The sequence below is a fragment of the Scyliorhinus canicula genome, chromosome 21 (assembly GCF_902713615.1).
Source record: "Scyliorhinus canicula chromosome 21, sScyCan1.1, whole genome shotgun sequence".
NCBI classification, from domain to species: domain Eukaryota; kingdom Metazoa; phylum Chordata; class Chondrichthyes; order Carcharhiniformes; family Scyliorhinidae; genus Scyliorhinus; species Scyliorhinus canicula.
The window spans coordinates 56,377,509-56,397,062 of NC_052166.1; the positions used below are offsets into that span (position 1 = coordinate 56,377,509).

The 19,554-nt window shown below is 42.3% G+C and overlaps 1 protein-coding gene across 2 annotated transcripts in view; it reads left to right on the top strand.

Moving 5' to 3' along the window:
- Nucleotides 1-19,554, top strand: part of med27 (mediator complex subunit 27) — a 263,109-nt gene that overhangs the window by 77,956 nt on the left and 165,599 nt on the right. The gene's annotated exons all lie outside the window — the stretch shown is intronic.

Here is a 19,554-nt window from a genome sequence, read left to right on the forward strand (position 1 = left end):
CATGGCATCTGCAACTGAATGCAGTACTCTCAAATTGAGTCCAAACAATGCTTTATGTTGGTGACATAGTCTTTATGTCAAAGAGGGACATAGTCTTTATCCCAAAGAGGCAGAAGAGACATAGTCTTCATCACAAGTCCTATTCCAGAGGAGGCAGTTGCATAGTGGTATTGAGGAGGCGGTGCATAGTGGTATTGTCGCTGGACTATTAATCCAGAGACCCAGGATGATGATCTGGGGACCTGGGTTCAAATCCCACCACCACAGGTGATGGAATTGAAACATAATAAAATAGCTAGAATTAAAAGTCTTTGATGACCATGAATCAATTGTCGATTGTCGTGAAAATTCATCTGAGGGCAGCATGGCGGCGCAGTGGATTAGCACTGCTGCCTCACGGCACCGAGGACGCAGGTTCGATCCCGGCTCTGGGTCACTGTCCGTGTGGAGTTTGCACATTCCCCCCCCGTGGTTGCGTGGGTTTCACCCCCCACAACCCAAGCAGGGTGGGTGGATTGAACATGCTAAATTGCCCCTTAATTGGAAAAATGAATTGTGTACTCTAAATTTAAAAAGAAAATCATATGTCCTTTCGGGAAGGAAATCTTACATCCTTTCCTAGTCTGGCCTGCATGTGATTCCAGACCCACAGCAATGTGGTTGACTCCTAAATGGCCGGGCAAGCCACTTAGTTGTATTCAACCACTTCAAAAACACAAAAAAGGAATTAAACTGGACGGATCATCCGGATTCGACCCAGGCACTGAAAATGACAACGGCAAACCCAGCTTTGTCGACCCTGCAAAGTGTTCCTTACTACCATTTGGGAGGGGGGGAGGGGGGGGGGGGGGGGGGGAGTGGGGGGGGGGGGGGGAGTGGGGGGGGGGGGGGGGCTGGTTGGGGGGGAGGAGAGAGAAAGAGAGATGCCCTGAGAGATGCCCTGGGAGTCCTCCACATCCACTCTGGACCCCATGAAGTCTCATGGCTTCAGTTAAACATGGTCAAGGAAACCTGCTGATTACCATGTACTGGCCACCATCAGCTGATGACTGTACTCCTCTGTGTTGAACACCACTTGGAGAAAACACCGAGGTTGGCAAGGGTGCAGAATATGCTCTGGGTGGGGGACTTCAATGTCCATCACCAGGAGTAGCTCAGTAGCACCACAGACAGAGCTGGCCAGGTCCTAAAGGACATAGCTACTCGACTGGAACTGCAGCAGTTGGTGAGGGAACCAACAAGAGAGAAAATATACTTGACCTCATCCTCACTAACCTGCCTGTTGACGATGCATCTATCCATGACAGTATCGATAGAGGTGACCACAGCACAGTCCTTGTGGAGCCAAAAGTCCCTCCATCTTGTGTGGCAATACCACCGTGCTAAATGGGATAGACTTCGAACAGTTCTAGCAACTCGACTGGGCACCCACGAGGCACTGTGGGGCATCAGCAGCAGAATTTATTCAACCACTATCTGCAACCTCATGGCCTGGCTAACCTCCACTTTACCATTACCACTAAGCCACGGGATCAACCCTGGTACAATGAGGAGTGCATGAGAGCTTGCCAGGAGCAACATTAGGCATACTGAAAAATGTGGCGTCAACCTGGTGAAGCTACAACACAGGACTACTTGTGAGCTAAACAGCATATGCAGCAAATAGTAGACAGAACTCAGCAACAAATGCATCAGATCTAAGCTCAGTAGTCCTGCCACATCCAGCCATGATTGGTGGTGGAAAATTAAACAACTCACTGGAGCAGGAGGCTCCACAAATATCCCCATCCTCAATGATGGAGGAGCCCAGCACATATGTGCGAAAGACCAGGCTGAGACATTCACAACAATCTTCAGCCAGAAGTGTCGAGTGGATGATCCATCTCGGTCTCCACCAGAGGTCCCCAGCATCACAGATGTCAGTCTTCAGTAAATACTAGTCATTCCACATGATATCAAGAAACGGCTGAAGGCACTGGATACTGCAAAGGCTATAGGTCCTGACAATATTCCGGCAATAGTACTGAAGACTTGATCTCCAGAACTTGCCGCACCCATAGCTAAACTGTTCCAGTACAGCTACAACACTGGCATCTACCCGACAATGTGGAAAATTGCCCAGGTGTATCCTGCACACAGTTCAGTCTACTCTCCATCATCAGCAAAGTGACAGAAGGAGTCATCAACAGTGCTATCAAGTGGCACTTACTCAGCAATAACCTGCTCACCTACGGTCAGTGTGGGTTGCATCAGGGTCACTCAGCTCCTGACCTCATTATAGCCTTGGTTCAAACATGGACAAAAGAGCTGAATTCCAGAGGTGAGGTGAGAGTGACTGCCCTTGACATCAAGGCACCATTTGACCGAGTATGACATCAAGGAGCCCTAGCTAAACCGGGGGGGGGGGGGGGGGGGGGGGTTGTGACTCTCCGCTGACTGGGGTCATACCTGGCACTGCAGCCGTTTGAAGAGCAACTAGGGATGGGAATAAACGCTGGCCTAACCAGTTTACATTTTACATCCCATAAATTAATTTTTAAAAATGAAAATGCTCTACCATATAATCTTCTCTCTGCTTCTGACTTTTTCACCAACCACCTAGCCTAGTCAATTGCTTATCTCCCAAACCATGTCTTTTATGTGCAACCTTGTCAAATGTCTTCGGGCAGAACATATAAAACAACATCCACAGACCACATTAATTATTGACACATAAAATTCAACTAGGTTTGTTGCTCTTTACAAATCCACGCTGGCTCTCTGATTGGTTCATGTTTGTCCAAGACCTCAGTTGCTCTGTCTCTAATACCAGATTATACTTACTTCCCTACTATAAATGTTTGATTAAGGGCTATAATTTCCTCGTTTGTATGTTTGATCCTCCTTAAATAATGTGTGATGAATGCTTGATATTGTTACATGTTTGATTTTATAAATTTGCGCATATAAATGGATGACATTAGTTGTTCCTCTGGCATCTGGATCATTGAAAAATATTTTGGTTAGATTTTCTTGTATTTGTCTTCCACGTTCTCTGGCTTCCTCCCCATGTTTCTCCCCATGTCTCTCTTCCATGATAGGCATTGAAAGATTATGGCAAAGGCTAGATTAACTCTTGGGCCTCTATTGATAGTCCAGCTACTAAAGAGAGCAGTGTGTGTTACATAGATACATAGAAGATAGGAGCAGGAGGAGTCCTTTTGGCCCTTCGAGCCTGCTCCGCCATTCATCACAATCATGGCTGATCATCCAACTCAATAGCCTAATCCTGCTTTCTCCCCATAGCCTTTGATCCCATTCTCCCCAAGTGCTATATCCAGCCGCCTCTTGAATATATTCAAAGTTTTAGCATCAATTACTTCCTGTGGTAATAAATTCCACTCTTTGTGTGAAGAAATGTCTCCTTATATGTCTGAAATGGTTTGCCCTGAATCCTCAGGCTGTGACCCCTGGTTCTGGACACGCCCATCATTGGTAACATCTTCCCTGCATCTGCCCTGTCTAGTCCTGTTAGAATTTTATAAGTCTCTATGAGATCCCCCCCATATTCGTCTGTGTGTTGACTTGCCTCCTTCTCTGTGGTTCTTGCCTCACTCAGGTACTTTTGCTTTGCTACCTGGGTAAAATTGTAAAAACAAATATGTAGATAGGTGTGCTTGTTAAATTGTGGCTGCCACACTCTGGCATATTGATTGAGCAACAAAGGAACATTGCAGATAATATTGGAATTGACTGAATTAATAACACATTAAAAAAATATATATTTATTTTAAACATATGTTTAAAAAAACAGTAACCCATACAACAGCACATTCCACTCTTAGTCCAAGGTTTATACAAATTTCCCCCATGCCTTCCCCACCCCCGCGATGAACAGTTCCTCGAGCATTGTCATGAGCAACTCCCAGCGTGTCGTGAAGCCCTCCACCAACCCCTTCAATTTAAATTTGATCTTGTTGAATTAATGATACTTGATGAGTTCAGTTTTTGATAGTTAAACTTCTTTCAATGTACAGTGCGATCTTTGGGAATTGAACAAATTAACTCTTTTTTTGTTGCAACTATGTGACATGTGACCTCGAAGTTGTGGCCGCTTTCATACTTTGAACATTGCATTTTTCTAACATGTGGGTCTTGTGCAAGTTGTTGGAATCCGAAGGTCAAGTTTCAGGGAAGACTTAAAGTGAATCCCGAAGAGCTGTCGGTGGCAGCACTGGCCTTGCATGGTATAAAAGCAGTTAGTTGAACAATTAATACCATATTGCTGTTCTCCCAGAATGTACCACTGTGTTAAGTTTACCCTCAGCATCATCTCTGAGACTGCATTCTAGTTTTTATTTCTCCGCGCCTACACTGTTAGAACAAGAGGATGATGCTAATGACTTTTTAAAGCTTGACTAAGAATCATATTCTTGAGTATAGATTATGAAAATGTAGCTTGTGTAAATGAGCTGTAAATTGTTTCAGTAGCCCTGTAATCTATTATTTCATTATATAATGAAACCTGGCAAAAAGACACCTGTAAAAAAAGTGCATTCATTGAAAGTTCCAAATAAGTTTCATTTATGATACATTAAAAACTGCCCCTAAAATCACGCCACGCTAATTTCAAACTACAAACAGCCCCACGTCAGTTTGCAACTTTAAAACACAGGACCTGGAGGCAGCAGTGGGTGGGAAAGATGGCTTTCATGTAATGAAACTTTCTGTACTAGCAGGATGGGTGCAATGATCGTCATTACACAAATAAAGAACCCGGAATTGGGGAGTGGAGCCAGAGTAGAAGACTGGAGTTGTGGTGGAGAGTTATAGAGAAATGATTCCCCGCTTTCCAGGTTTTCAGTGTCCTCTCTTTACCTGTTCTCGGGTGGCCCAATTCTTGGAGCGTGTCACATAATGCCGCTGGTGTAAAATCACAAATAATGGGTGCGATTTAATGGAAATGAAACAGTCTCGTTCCAGGTGTGTTTAGTTGGGTATTTCCCGGTGCTTGCAGCGCCGAGAACGATCCGACTATTAAACTGGACTCTGCTTCATTTTTGGGGCCACTATGACGCCCCATCAAGCCAGCACTGAGGCTCAGCTGGCCACTGCAGGAAGAGGTCGGGCGTCATTCTCTGGACCCCACTGTGGCCTCTGGACCCACCCCAATTTACCCCCCCCCCCCCCTCCCCCAGCGGGTGTACTGGGAAGATTTCGCTTTTGCTCATGTTGAATTTGTAGCCTGAGAAGGCTCCAAACTCTTTCAGGAGCGCAATGATTCCGTCCATGCTGTTCTGTGGGTCCGAGATGTAGAGGAGCAGGTCATCTGCATAGAGTGAGACGCTGTGCTCTCTGCCTCCCCTTCGGATCCCCCTCCAATTTTTTGCTGCCCTGAGCGCGATTGCTAGCGGTTCGATTGCTAGTGCGAACAGCAGCGGGGACAGTGGGCATCCTTGTCTGGTGCCCCTGTGCAGCTGGAAGTATTGGGAGTTGGTATTGTTGGTCTGTACGCTCGCTATGGGAGCGTTGTATAGGAGCTTTACCCAAGCGGTGAACCCTGTTCCAACCCCGAACCGCTCCAGTACCTCTATAAGGTATTTCCATTCGACTCCACAGAAGATAACCTAATCAAACTTTCAGTAATGCCTCCAGCCGAAGTTGGCAACAAGAATGACGGTACTGAGGATCTGCTGACAGTCGCCAGCACTCCAGTTGTTTACAGTTGCAGCACATAGGCAGAACTGGTGCCAAACAGTTGTTTGCAAGATGTTAATCCACATTCTCAATTTGGCTGGGAATTGCCAAGCACTTCCACCTTGCTCCGTGTAAATGCCTATGTAACAGATCCCGGAATCTCCCCAAGGAAATGGAATGGCAGTGAACTGGGAAACTCAATGACAAGAAAATCAAATCCTGCTAGCAGAGCTCCAGCTTTAGGCCAAATTCCAGCTTGCTATGACATAATGAACCGCTACCCATCCTCAAACTTTTAAAAATCAATTCATAGGATGTGGGTGTTGTTGGCTCGGCCAGCATTCATTGCCCACCCCTAATTGACCTTGAGAAGGTGGTGGGGAGCTGCTGCCTTGAACCGCTGCAGTAAATGTGGTGTAGGTACACACACAGTGCGGTTAGGGAGGGTGGTTCCAGGTTTCTGACCCAGCGACAGTGAAGGAACGGTGATATATTTCAAAGTCAGGATGGTGAGTGGCTTGGAGGGGAACTTGCAGGTAGGGGTGTTCCCATGTATCTGCAACTCTTGCCCTTCTGGATGGTAGTGGTTGGAGGTCTGGAAGGGTCTGCCTCAGGAGCCGTGGCAAGTTATTGCAGTGCATCTCGTAAATGGTACACACTGTTGCCACTGTGTGTCGATGGTGAACTGAGTAAATGTTGTGGAAGTGGTGCTGGTAAAGCGGGCTGCTTTGCCCTCGATGGTGTAAAGCTTCTTGAGTGTTATTGGAGCTGCACTCATCCAGGCAAGTGGAGAGTATTTGGTTCATCTGATTTGTTGTACAAATTGCCATGCGAGTGTCCCTTAGGTTTTGTTTTACCACATGGCTTGCAGCATGGCTTTAGTGATGTCATTTGTGTGTGGAGCTGGGCTGTGGCAGTCAGGTGAGAGGGGGCTTTGTTTTTTGGTTTCATTTTTGGTTTGTTCGTTTGGACTGCAGAAGAAGAGGCAGTGTTGGAAAGCACCGTGTTAAGCACTGTTTTCTTTGTTTTATTTTCAAGCTGTTCCAGTGAATTGAAAGCACACTGGGTGTGACACACTGTCTTGGTAACTTTAAAGCTAGAGTGAAGGAGTTTTGAATCTGTTGGTTGGAAACTGGACCAGAATCTCAGGGAAAGGACCAGTTCCATTCAAGTGAGATTACAGTGTGCTGGGTAACGCCCTTGAAAGTGGTTTTGGTTTATTGGATTTTGGATTGGATTGGAATAGCTAAGGGGAATTCATTAAGAGTTATATACATAGATTACTGTAGCTGTTGTGTTTTTTTCATGTTTGTAATGTTTTATATATGTTAACTACATTCTTACAATAAACTTTGTTTTATTAAAAGTGCCTAGGAAGTCTGATGAATCACACCTGAAGTGAAGGCTCTTGTGCTCATCCTAGCCAAATTCAACATAAAAGTTATAGGTCAGGTGGACTTCAAATACACTTTGAGGTTTCTCAGCCCATAACAAAACCATGACCATTTTTGAAGTGAGGGCACCTACAAATAAACTACACCCGATGATGCAAGTTTATTACATCTCCCTAAATTATAAGTTTCATTGTGCTAGAATTGGAAGATCTCAGTCTATTTATGTGAAAATTAAAGAGTTAAAGAATGTTCTACTCTCTTGGACTCTTAGATTGTTTAAATTGTTTTGCTGGAAAGTTACTTCATTAGTGAGGATCTACAGCTCTGATCAGTTAGAAAATGTTTCAGTGCCACTGACTCTTCATCAGCTACTTTGGAATTAGAAAGATGTCTGAATTGTTTCATGTTGTTTTACCAGTGCACCCTGGCTATTTGATCCAATGTCTCATTAAAACGCATATGCTTCCTAATGATAAAAATAGCAGAGTTTTGTTGAATAGTCAAAGAAGAAAAACACCATAATGCATTCCAATAGAAATATTGGTCAATCGCACCTAGAACATAGAACATAGAACGATACAGCGCAGTACAGGCCCTTCGGCCCTCAATGTTGCACCGACATGGAAAAAAAAACTAAAGGCCATCTAACCTACACTATGCCCTTATCATCCATATGCTTATCCAATAAACTTTTAAATGCCCTCAATGTTGGCGAGTTCACTACTGTTGCAGGTAGGGCATTCCACATTCCACCTATTTGCTCTCCCTTCTTCCAGAAGAGGGACTATAAATTGTAAAGCTTAATTATTCCTTTTTTTGTCCTTTTTTTCCCCGCTGCCTTCCCTGATTGTCTAACTATTTCTAAAACTATAATGATTATCAAAAGTAACTGGTTTATTATTCTTACAGCAGGTCTGAGGAGTGTACGTAGAGACTGTTGGATATGGAATCATGATGGCCTTATTATGAATTTAGTTGTGGATCATAACATCCTTTTATATTAGAAAGTTCCATAATGTTGTGTGGGAGTTAGGATTCTCATTTATATTACTGATAAAAGAAAGTTTCACCTTTCTTTTGGTTCCCTTTTTGGCTTTCTTTCCTACCTTATCTCTGCAAGGTGCTCTAATCTTGTGGACAGGAACCATCCTGCACTCTTCAGAGTGAATTGCTTTTTTTTAGATTATCATAGAATTTACAGTGCAGAAGGAGGCCACTCGGCCCATCGAGTCTGCACCGACTCTTGGAAAGAGCACCCTACCCGAGGTCAACACCACCACCCTATCCCCATAACCCAGTAACCCCACCCAACACTAAGGGCAATTTTGGACACTAAGGGCAATTTATCATGGCCAATCCTCCTAACCTGCACATCTTTTCACCCCCATCTTCTACTTTAGTGCAACTCTCTTCTTCCCATCTTTTTGTTTTGGTTACTTATCTTTTCGTCCTTTGGAAATCTTCTCAACTCGCTATTAAAGAGACACTGGCACTAATATTGGAATGGGAAAGAGCTGCACCTCTTACCTGAACAGGAATGGAATATTGTCCTAGCGGAAAGGATGTACAAGGCCGGAATGGGATTTGAAACTAGCAAGATTGGGGAGGGATTGGGGAGGGGGGTTTCTGGTGAAAATAATATTAATCTGAAGTTAAAAGAAATCGGAGATGAGAATATGGTAAGGAACAAGGGTAACATAAGTGGTCAGGGAGAAAATACAATTTCAAAACAAAGAAATAAAAGGACTGTTAAAATCAAAGATGAATTGAACTGCCTGTACTGCAATGGAATCCACATTCAAAATAAAACCAGGGCACTGGTGACAATAATCCTCATGTAAGTTACCAGACTGAATAGGAATAACTGAAAAATGGCTACCTAAAAAATGGGACTTGCAACCAAATATTGCAGATTATAATCCAATTAGGGTAGGATGTGGCGGGGGTAAGGCTGTATTAAATAGAGGAAACTGAAACATTGGATGGAAAAAAAATAGAAGATGGTGGTCCATTCCAATAGGGATCTGCAGTATATCACTAATTGTGGAAAAGAGGTGGAAGAAAAAAAATATGGAAACAAATAAGGAAATGAATAAAGGCCGTAGAAAATAACCATAGACAGTTTTACTTCCCACAAATTTCTGAAAGAATATGTATGCAGGACTCTTTTATTTTTAAATCCATTATGTAAAATGAAAATTTGATCTAATAATATAAATGAACTGGAATAATGAGAGAAGCAAGTATAGTCTAGGGCAGTGGTTCTCAACCGGGGTCCACATGGACCCTGGGGGTCCATGTAACATTACCGGGGTCCACACAAAAAAATACAGAATTGGGGGTCCACGGTGATATTTTAGTGGTCCATAGAGCAATTCTACATCAGAACAATTGTTATTACTGAGAATAAAATTTTTTACAGTAATCTACGCCATATTAAAATACTAAAAGTAGAAATATTCATGTAGCTATGAATTTTTTATGGCAATCAAGTAGAAGAAAAAAACTTTACATTTGACAGTGTCGTAAATTTAAAGTTACCTAGAACTCTAGGCAATAGCGATCATAATGTAAGGCGTATGATAAAGATTGAGAAAGGCATATGTCAGCCATAAACCAAATATTAAATTCAAAAATAGTTAATTTTAAGGGGTTTGAAATGGAAAAGGGTTAAAAAAAAATTATTGACTAAAAGTACAAATAGAACAGATTTGTGAAACATTTAAAACTTGTGGTCAAGAGTTCTGGAAAAACGTATGCCACTGAAAAACCAGCCAACCAGTAATAACGGCGTGGAAGAATAAATTAATTTTGGGGGGGGCTGTAAAATGGAGAAATGGACAACGAAGCACAGGATGGAAAAAAAATATGGAAGGTTAGGAAAGAAGTCAAAAAGAAGCGACAAAATTAAATCGGCATCAATACTGGCATGGACCTGTTGGGACAAATGGCCTGTTTCTGTGCTGGAAATATTTTGTATTGCTGTGCATTTGTTGCCCATGAAGCATCTTGTCATGTAAAAATTGGTATCTAAATGCATGCTGCTTCGTGATTGTTTATTTTACTTCTAGCTCAAAGTATAGAAGTTGACATTATTGTCACAACAGTGTGCTATAGCTATTTAAACTAGAATTCAAAGCTCCGTCTCATTGTGCCTTTTTATTCCGATTTGGTAGAATCTCTCCTCTGATAAGCAAACTGAGACTATCTTGTCCGTATCATATTGGGCAGGTTATGGACATGTTACCTTTCCAACTGAAAAAACTGTGATCAATAAAAGCAGCTCAAATATTCTAATAAGGGTTGTTGTATCTGTAAAATAGTTCTAAGAGTCTGGCTATTGGGTTAGATCCTTCTGTGCAATGCTACATGTTCGCCTTGCAATGTTTTACCTGCTTTTAGATATCTGTAGAATCTAACTGGAGGTTATTTTCTAATGTGTGCGCCATGACCAGCCTTATTTTCTTCTCTACTGACAGAGGAATTGGAATCTAAGCTTTGTCATTGTTTATTGTCAGTACGTACTGTAATGCTAGAGTGGCTTTTTGCATAACCAGTAGAAAACCCAACATTTTGAAGTCTGCAGCAGCAAACAGCTGAGTTTGCATCACTGCAGAGGCTGCAATAGAGCAGTATCTGTCTCAAAAGCCAAAAGAAATTGAGGCCAACTTCTCACTTTCTCAATTCTATGAAAACTCGAGTGTGTATTGCTCTGATTGCAAATTTGAGTAGTAATGATCGAACCTGAAGCTGCTGACATTTTGATACATTGTCTTTTGAACTTGTTCATCTTCGCATTAATTGATTTCTCATTATGGAAATCCTAGCAAAACGAAATATTTATTGCTCCTGAATGAGCAGTTAGTCCAACAGAAGCCTCTGGTCAAAGCAAAGTTGATTATATTAAGAGCACCATCAATCTTTGTCAGTGTCAATGTTCTGATCTGTAGTATAGATCTGCTATCATTAGCAAAGTCCACTCAATCAAGCAAATTAGAAGTTGATTAAATAATGAAATGGACACCCTAAAACTGACAGTAAAACTTTATAGATGATTTCGTAGCTTTCTTTATTACGTAAGTATTTCATGAGGATTCATGTTCCTGATAGCTTTTTCAGCAAAGCTTAAACGGTTTCTGTTTAAAGAAGAAAAATTATGATTTTATTTTGAGTTGAACGACCGTGTTTTTGAAAAAATTAATTTCGGTAAGAAGGAGCATAGAACCCGACAGTGCAGAAAGAGGCCATTCGACCCATTGAATCTGCACTGACCCATCTGAAAGAGCATCTTATCTGGGCCCAATGCCCCATCCTATCCCCATTACTCCACCTAACCTTTGGACACTAAAGGGCAATTTAGAATGGCCAACCCACCTAACCTGCACATCTTTGAATTGTAGGATGAAACCGGAAAACCCAGGAAGACACTGGGAGAAAGTGCAAACTCTACACAGTCACCCAAGGCCAGAATTGAATCCGGGTCCCTGGCGTTGTAAAGTAGCAGTGTTAACCACTGTGCAACCGTGCCACCATGCTACCTGTGTTTGTGAGGGTGCAGCACTTTGTTCAGTAGCTAGGTTGCAGTAATTCATTCTGGCACTTCAGATATTACATCTGACCTCTTTCAATACATTAACTTTGTAAAGCACTAAATGTCAAGAAAAGTGATGAACACGGGTACACTACACTTCTATTGTAGATGTATTGGTAAATAATACAATGCAAATTTGGGTTATTTACTAGTGTCGTTGTGTCTCATTTAAACCGTCTGCCGTGGAAAGGAACTGAAACTTTCAAATAAAAGTAAAAGGAAAGACTAGTTTTTGAATAGCTCCTTTAACCACCATCAACATTCCAAAGCATTTTACAGCCAATGAAGTATTTTTGAAATGTGGTCAATGTTGTGGGAAATGCAGAAGTCTGTTTGTGCACAAATTCCCACAAATAGTAATGTGATAATTACCAACCTGTTTTTTTGTTGATTTGAGGATGAATATTAGCTAGGATACCAGGGATAGAGCCTTGGGTTTCCTTTTGAAATAGTGCTTTGGGATCTTTTACATCTGCCTGAGAGGGCAGGCCAGACCTCTATCACATCTCATTTGAAAGATGGCACCTTCAGTAGTTCAGTACTCCCTCAACACATTAGTTGACAATTTCTGAAACAATTTAGTTTGGCTGGAAATTATGTTCATTTCTGTAGAATATTTGGAACTATTCAAATAAGTACACTGAGAAATGATTAAATTTCAGGTTTGAGGGAAAAAGTTTGGGAAGTCTTGTAAAGTATGATTCTAGTGAATGAAAGCAAATTACTGCGGATGCTGGAATCTGAAACGAAAGGGAAAATGCTGGAAAATCTCAGCAGGTGATTCTAGTGGATCTTAGCATGGCATCTGTCAGCTTCAAATATCAGATGATAATTTCATATGTTTCACTTTTTTTGATCTGGCAATGTCCATTACACTGCTCCCATGTTTTTCACCTTTTTAGAGCACAGCAATGTCTTTGATCACAGGATGAATACAAATGAAGGAGGCTATTTCAATCTATCCTGGCACATCCTGCCAGAAAGATTCCACAGTCCCTTCTTCATATTTTCTATTGCACGATCATCTTGCGCAAAAAATGTCCACGCAATAAGTCCTATCTTCGCTGTTTACTAGTTTGAATCTTTTTATTATTTAATGGGATGTTGGTGTTCCTGGCCAGGCCAGCATTTATTGCCAGATTTAATTTTTTTATTCATGGTTGGTGGTGCCAAAATAAAACAAAACAGCAGCATAAAATAGCCCTCGGTACTGTATCAGTTTTAAAATAGAACACAACAGCAGCATAATATCCCTCACCACTGTATCAGACAATCAGCAGATAAAATGGCAGCACAGCAACCTTCACTACTGTATAAGGGCGACATAACATTGGCAAGGAAGTGGTGAGCAGGAGAGAGTCTGTGGAAGAGGAAGAGGACACTCCAAAGTGGCGTTGATTGAGTCACACACACCCTTTATGGTTTTGCATATTGTAGCCCCCACATTTGGACCCATGACCCCATGTGAGTTACAATGCACAGTTGTTTGTGAAGCTCTGGTCTAGGTGGTAGAGGTTGCTGGTTTGGATGGTGCTGTCGGACGAGCCTCCGTGAGTAACTGCAGTGCATCTTGTCGATGGTACACGCTGCTGCCACTGTGCTTCCATGGTGGAGGGAGTGAATGTTTAAGGTGGTGGATGGTATATGAATCAACCGGGCTGCTTTGTCCTGGATGGTGTTGAGCTTCTCAAGTGTGGTTGGCGCTGCATTCATCCAGCCAAGTGGAGAATACTCTATCATAATCGTGACTTACGCTGTGTAGATGGTGAACAGATTTTGGGAAGTCAGGTGAGTTATTCATTGCAGAATTCCTAGCCTTTGACCTGATGTTGTAGCCACAATATTTATTTGGCTGGTCCAGTTCAGTTTCTGATCAATGGTAAGCCCCAGAATATTGATGGTGAGGGATTCCGTGATGGCAATGCCATTGAATGTCAAGGAGAGATGGTTAGACACTCTCTTGTTGGGAGATCATCGTTGCCTGACACTTGTGTGGCTCAGATATTACTTGCCACTTATGAGTCAAATCTTAATGTTGTCCAGGTCTTGCTGCACATGGGTATGGACTGCTTCAGTATCCAAGAAGTGACAAATGGTGTTCAACGTTGTGCAATCATCAGTGAACATCTCCATTATGATGGATACAAGGTCATTGATGAATCAGCTGAAGATGTCTATGCCTTGTACACTACCTTGATGTACTTTTCCAGCAATGCCCTGGGACTGAGATAATTGACCTCCATCAAACACTTTCTTTGTCTAGGTATGACTCCAATCAGTGGAGAGCTTTCCCCTCGATTCCTATCAACGTCAGTTTTGCTCGGGCTCCTTGATGCCACACTCTGTCAAATGCTGTCTTGATATCAAAGGCAGTCACTCTCACCTCATTCTGTTCCTTTGTTCATGTTTGGACAAGACTGTAAACTGGCCGCATGCTGAGTTGAGGGGCTCTGACAAAGCCCAAATTGAGCGACCGTGAGGAAGTGCTGCATGGCGATAGCTTCTGTCACTTCTCAATGTTTGAATCTATATTCACTTGTTCTGCTCCCTCAATCTGGTTTTAAATAATTTTCTGAATCTGCCTTTTGTATATCTCTCATTTTTCCTTTCAATCCTTATTTCATAAGCTTTAAACTTGTTATGATCCCTGGCCAGAACTGGAACAGTTATATTTTGTTTAAAGTAGATAAAGTTTGAGAAAAATCCCAAAATATAACAGCTGTCTTGAGAAATGTTGGATCTAGAGTCCAAAGAATCCAAGAATAGTGTAATTATTTTTTTCTCAATTATGTGGCCATCTGTTGGAGAATTAAAAATAAAATATTAAAGAGAGTAATTTTAAAATCTATGCCTAACAGTACAAACTGGCAGATACTGGGTATTAAGATTCACAAATGGGATTTACAACCATTCCCTGGAATATTTCGCCAACTTTGTAGCCCGAAACTGGATTGTTGATGAGCTATGTAGCATCACTTCACAGGGTTGGTTGTAGACTAATTGATAGCTATTTTCAGGCGATGATTTATTTATTGCTGTATTACATGATAACCAGAGGGCAAACTAGATGGACTTATTTCCATCTGGCATTCCTATGTTTTTTTTAAATTAAGGGGCAATTTAGGAGTTGTGGGGGTGAGACACACACACATATGGGGAGAATGCTCAAACTCCACACTGGACAGTGACCCGGGCCAGGAGTGAACCCGGTTCCTCGGTGCTGGGAGGCTGCAGTGCTAACCACTGCGCTGTCCTAACATTTCTGTTAAATACAAAAATAAAAAATAGAAACAGGAGGAGGCTGTTGGTTCCTTCGAGCCTGCTGCAGCGTTCATTATGATTATGGCTGATCATCCCACTAAATAGCCTGATCCTGCCTTTTCTCCCTATAATCTTTCATCCTCATTCACCCCAAGTGCTATATATAACTGCTTGAAAACATACACTGTTCTGGCGTCGATTGTTTTTTGTGGTAGCAAATTCCACAGGCTGACCACTCTTTGCATGAAGAAATTTCTCCTTATTTCAGTCCTAAATGGTCGCCCCTTATCCTCAGACTGTGATCCCTGGATCTGGACACCCCGCCACCAGAACATCCTTGGTGCATCTACTCAGTATAGTCCGGTTCGAGCATTATAGGTTACTATGAGATCCCCCCCCTCATTCTTCTGAATTCCAGTGAATACAATCCTAACTGATTAAATCTCTCCTATCTAAGTCTTGCCATTCCACAAATCCATCTGGTAAACCTTCTCTGCACTCTCTCTATAGTAAGAACATCCTAAAGATGTTACCTTGGAATCCTTTGCAACTATCGCTCCCAATTGGATGGCTTCAACAAGAATCCACCTCCAGGGTTTCAAGATTTCTTTCCTCTGGATCTCCACGTACACTCTAACTTTACCAAGCACACTTTCACACCTTTGGTTGTGCCAGGCGCAACCCCACTGCTCCAAAGGTCACCAACCCTGGGCTATCCTCGGGAATCTTAGGACTTCTCTTAAGCACATTTTACTGTAAGTCTGCTTCCTGCATCCCTTTCTTTCACATGGAATCTTCCGCTCGGTTCCTGTAGTTTATCTTGACTCAGCGGGATCCATCTCTGATTCCCACCCGGAACTTTCTTCTGGAATCTCTTTCTGTTCCACTCTCCGGTTTGAGGCCATTTTCCTGGTCTGAGACTTTCTCCCTGTCCCACTTCCTGAGTCCTCTCGGGATACCTCTCAAAATGGTGCTCCTTTTCAGGTCACCAGACCCGCAGTGTCATGTTGTTTCCCTTTGCTTCCTTCTGTGCATGTGCGCAGGACTTGTTCCTGAGCTGGGCATGTGCGCAGGACTTGTTCCTGAGCTGGGGATGTGAGAATGAACAAACTGCACATGTGCTGCCATTTCCTGGCCGGTACATGTGTAGGAATATCAGGCCCACTGAGTTTCCAGCTTCGACTGCCGATCCGAAACTGAAGAAATTTTGTTGCTTGAGTTTCATCACCAGCCCCAGCAAACACCAACTTTTTAAAGTCATAGTCAAATCCAAGGCAGGCTAAGAATTGAGTAATGCTTTACAAAACAGTACTTAAATCAACATTTGAAACAAAATAATGTAATAAATTTTTACTTTGATGTGACCTCCTTATGAGGACCATCGTCTACAGCTGGCAAATTGCATTCCTATAACTACTGTGCTTGTATAAGTGATTTGGGGGGGGGGGAAGATACGATTGATAATCTAGATGGGAAGTACAGATTCTGTATTGATGGTAAAACCAATCCAGAATCCATGTTATGAAAGATTTTGAGTATAACAATCTGCACACTTATTGAATCAAAAAGAGTTGACTCTGATGCAGTGAGAGAGGACTGTCTTACTCTGAGAGATGATCAACTCTGATCACCACAAAGTGGCACAAGAGAGCCTAGGCTGGTCCGTTATACTTTGCATTTAGCAGGTTGTCACGGAAGTAACGTTTGAAATTGCACTACTTGTATCCTCTCACAAATCAAAATCTTCTAAAGGAGTTGGAATTGATTGGACTAGTTATGTGTTCAACCGTGAGCAGCATCAGCTAGGTTAATGATGAGGCAATTGGATTAATTTTTCATTACAATTTTTAATTATGTGCATCACCAAAGCAGAAGCATTGCCCTGCCAATCTGTAGCAACTCTGACTCAAACTTTGCTTCAGAGAAATCGGTTTCTACAACTGAACAGCCTGTTTTAAAATCATTGCATTGCAGTTGGACTTGGAATCATAGGATTCCTACAGTGCAGAAGGAGGCCATTTGGCCCATCGAGTCTGTACTGACTCTTCGAACGAGCTACCCATTTACACCCCTCCGCCCCATCTCTGCAACCCGTAACCTAACCTGCACATTCCTGACACTAAGGGGCAATTTAACTAGTCCAATCCAGCTAACCTGCACATCCTTGGATTGTGGGATAAACCTGAACACCCGAGGAAACTCGTGCAGACATGGGGAGAACGTTCAAACTCCACACAGACAGTGACCCGGGGCTGGGATTGAACCCGGGTTCCAGAAGCTGTGAGGCAGCAGTGCTAACCACTGAAATGAAATGAAAATCGCTTATTGTCACGAGTAGGCTTCAATGAAGTTACTGTGAAAAGCCCCTAGTCACCACATTCTGGCACCTGTCCGGGGAGGCTGGTACAGGAATGGAACCGTGCTGCTGGCCTGCTTGGTCTGCTTTAAAAGCCAGCGATGTAGCTGAGTGAGCTGAACCACAGATAGATCTGTGCCACCCTTGGCAGTATCATATTCCAGAAATGTTGGATATTTGATATATAACACTGGAAAATTATGGATTAAGGTAGGTTACCTGATCCCAGTGGGTGTAGAATTACACCTTCACTTTCCAGCAGAACATTGGCTCATCTTCTACCAAGTTTAAAATTCCTCATTTTTTCGCATGTTTGTTGCCTTTTTGCTGCAGCTCCCTGCGTGGCAGCTACGACTTAAAAATAATGTATATTCAGAAGAAATCCAAACACATGCTTGTTGGGTAAATTGGACATTCTGAAGTTTACCTCGGTGTACCCGAACAGGCGCTGGTGTTGGCAACTAGGGGATTTTCACAGTAACTTCATTGCAGTGTTAATGTTAACCTACTTTTGACAATAATAAAGATATTATAATTTGTAAGCTCAAGTAAAGACAGGCGGTAATATAGAAATCTCAATTAATGTTGACCTCCGTTTATGTGGCTTGAACCAATAATGAAAATGGTCCAGTCTGAGAAAACTATCTACTTCCTGAGGCTCATCCCAGTTTTTTTTTAGTAGGTCAAGAGAGAAAGCATTGCATTTCATGGAAAAGTTGAGGTCGAAGAATCAGTGAGAGTTGTGAGAAAATCTAGAGAGAGTGTTTCTGGTTTATTCAGGGTGAGCCTGAGAGGCAACTGAGGTGATGGTGAAGGGGAAGCATTTAAAAGGCAGAGTAATGAATGGGTAATTTGTTAATCTTGATGACAAATCACCAGAGTCCAGTTACAATATATATATTTAAAATTCTTAAAGGTATTTCAGTCTTGTTCATGATTGTAATCTATCTTTGTGTACATTCACTTGTTTAGTGAATTTTCTTTATGCCTTTAGATTTACATGAATCAGGTTAAACTGATACTTTGCATACAACTTTATATTTTTTTAAATGTTTTTATTCTCCATTTTCACATTTTCCTTCAAAGTTTACACCCCACCAACAAGCAGTAAACAGTAACAGATACAAAGTCTGTATCAACAACGATCCCACCCTCCCACCAACCCAACCAACGGCCCACCTGCCAATATCTGCATCAAATAAAACAAACACTCCCACGGTGGGGAAAAAAACAAAGGCGAAAAAGAGAAAGGAGTCCAGAATCGACCATGGTCACCATTAACCTGTAGAGCTCCCCCCCCCCCCCCCCCCCCCCCCCGGACGACACTCAATGCCATCCAACCTCTAAAAGAGTACCATAAATGACACCCAAGAGTTGAAACCCCTCCTCCCCAACTCTCGTTTTCCCCCGACAATGCCGGTCCCGAACGGGAGCCCTCCAACGCGTGGCTGCCTCCCACCTGCCGTCACCGGAAGTCCGCATGCAACTTTATAAGGAGCACCTTCATAGGAATGAGGAAAGACCTTACCTGAAATTATAATTCAAGAAAACCTATTGAGGATATATTTAAAAAGGTTTAAAGACATAATGCTGAGGTATTTAAGACAAATACGCACCAAGGTAAGGTCAAGGAAGCCTACACAAAGCAAATATGACTAAGTGAATTAACCAAACAAAATAAGGTAAAACAAAGAAAGAAAAACCCTGTAAGGTAAGCATGATAGAAACCATTGCCAAAAACTACAGTGACCGACACAAAACAGGCTGGTCACAAGGGAATAGGCAATGCATCTAAACAATGGAAGAACCGCTTCCAGTACAGAGAAAGAATGAAATCTCTTGAGGATAAGCATTTATTGTGTGGATGAACAACATACAACGTGGTTATTTTCTGTAGGTGAGTAATGTCCATGCCACTGGAATGCACAAAAGTTTCCCCCAAAAATACCTGGGGACAGAAGGTATGTATTTGACACATCTGAAAAATGCGGATCATATGAGGATGTTGAAGGGAAAAGGAAAGATTTAGAATCTACTTTAAAAGATGACAAGACGCAGGTGAATCCTGGTCTTGTATAAATAACTGGCAAAGTAATAAGATTGAACAGCAGTAACAAACTGGAGGAGCATGAAATGAAAAACAATGAAATGAAAATCGCTTATTGTCACAAGTAGGCTTCAAATGAAGTTATTGTGAAAAGCCCCTAGTCGCCACATTCAGGTGCCTATTCGGGGAGGCTGGTACGGGAATTGCTGGCCTGCCTTGGTCTGCTTTA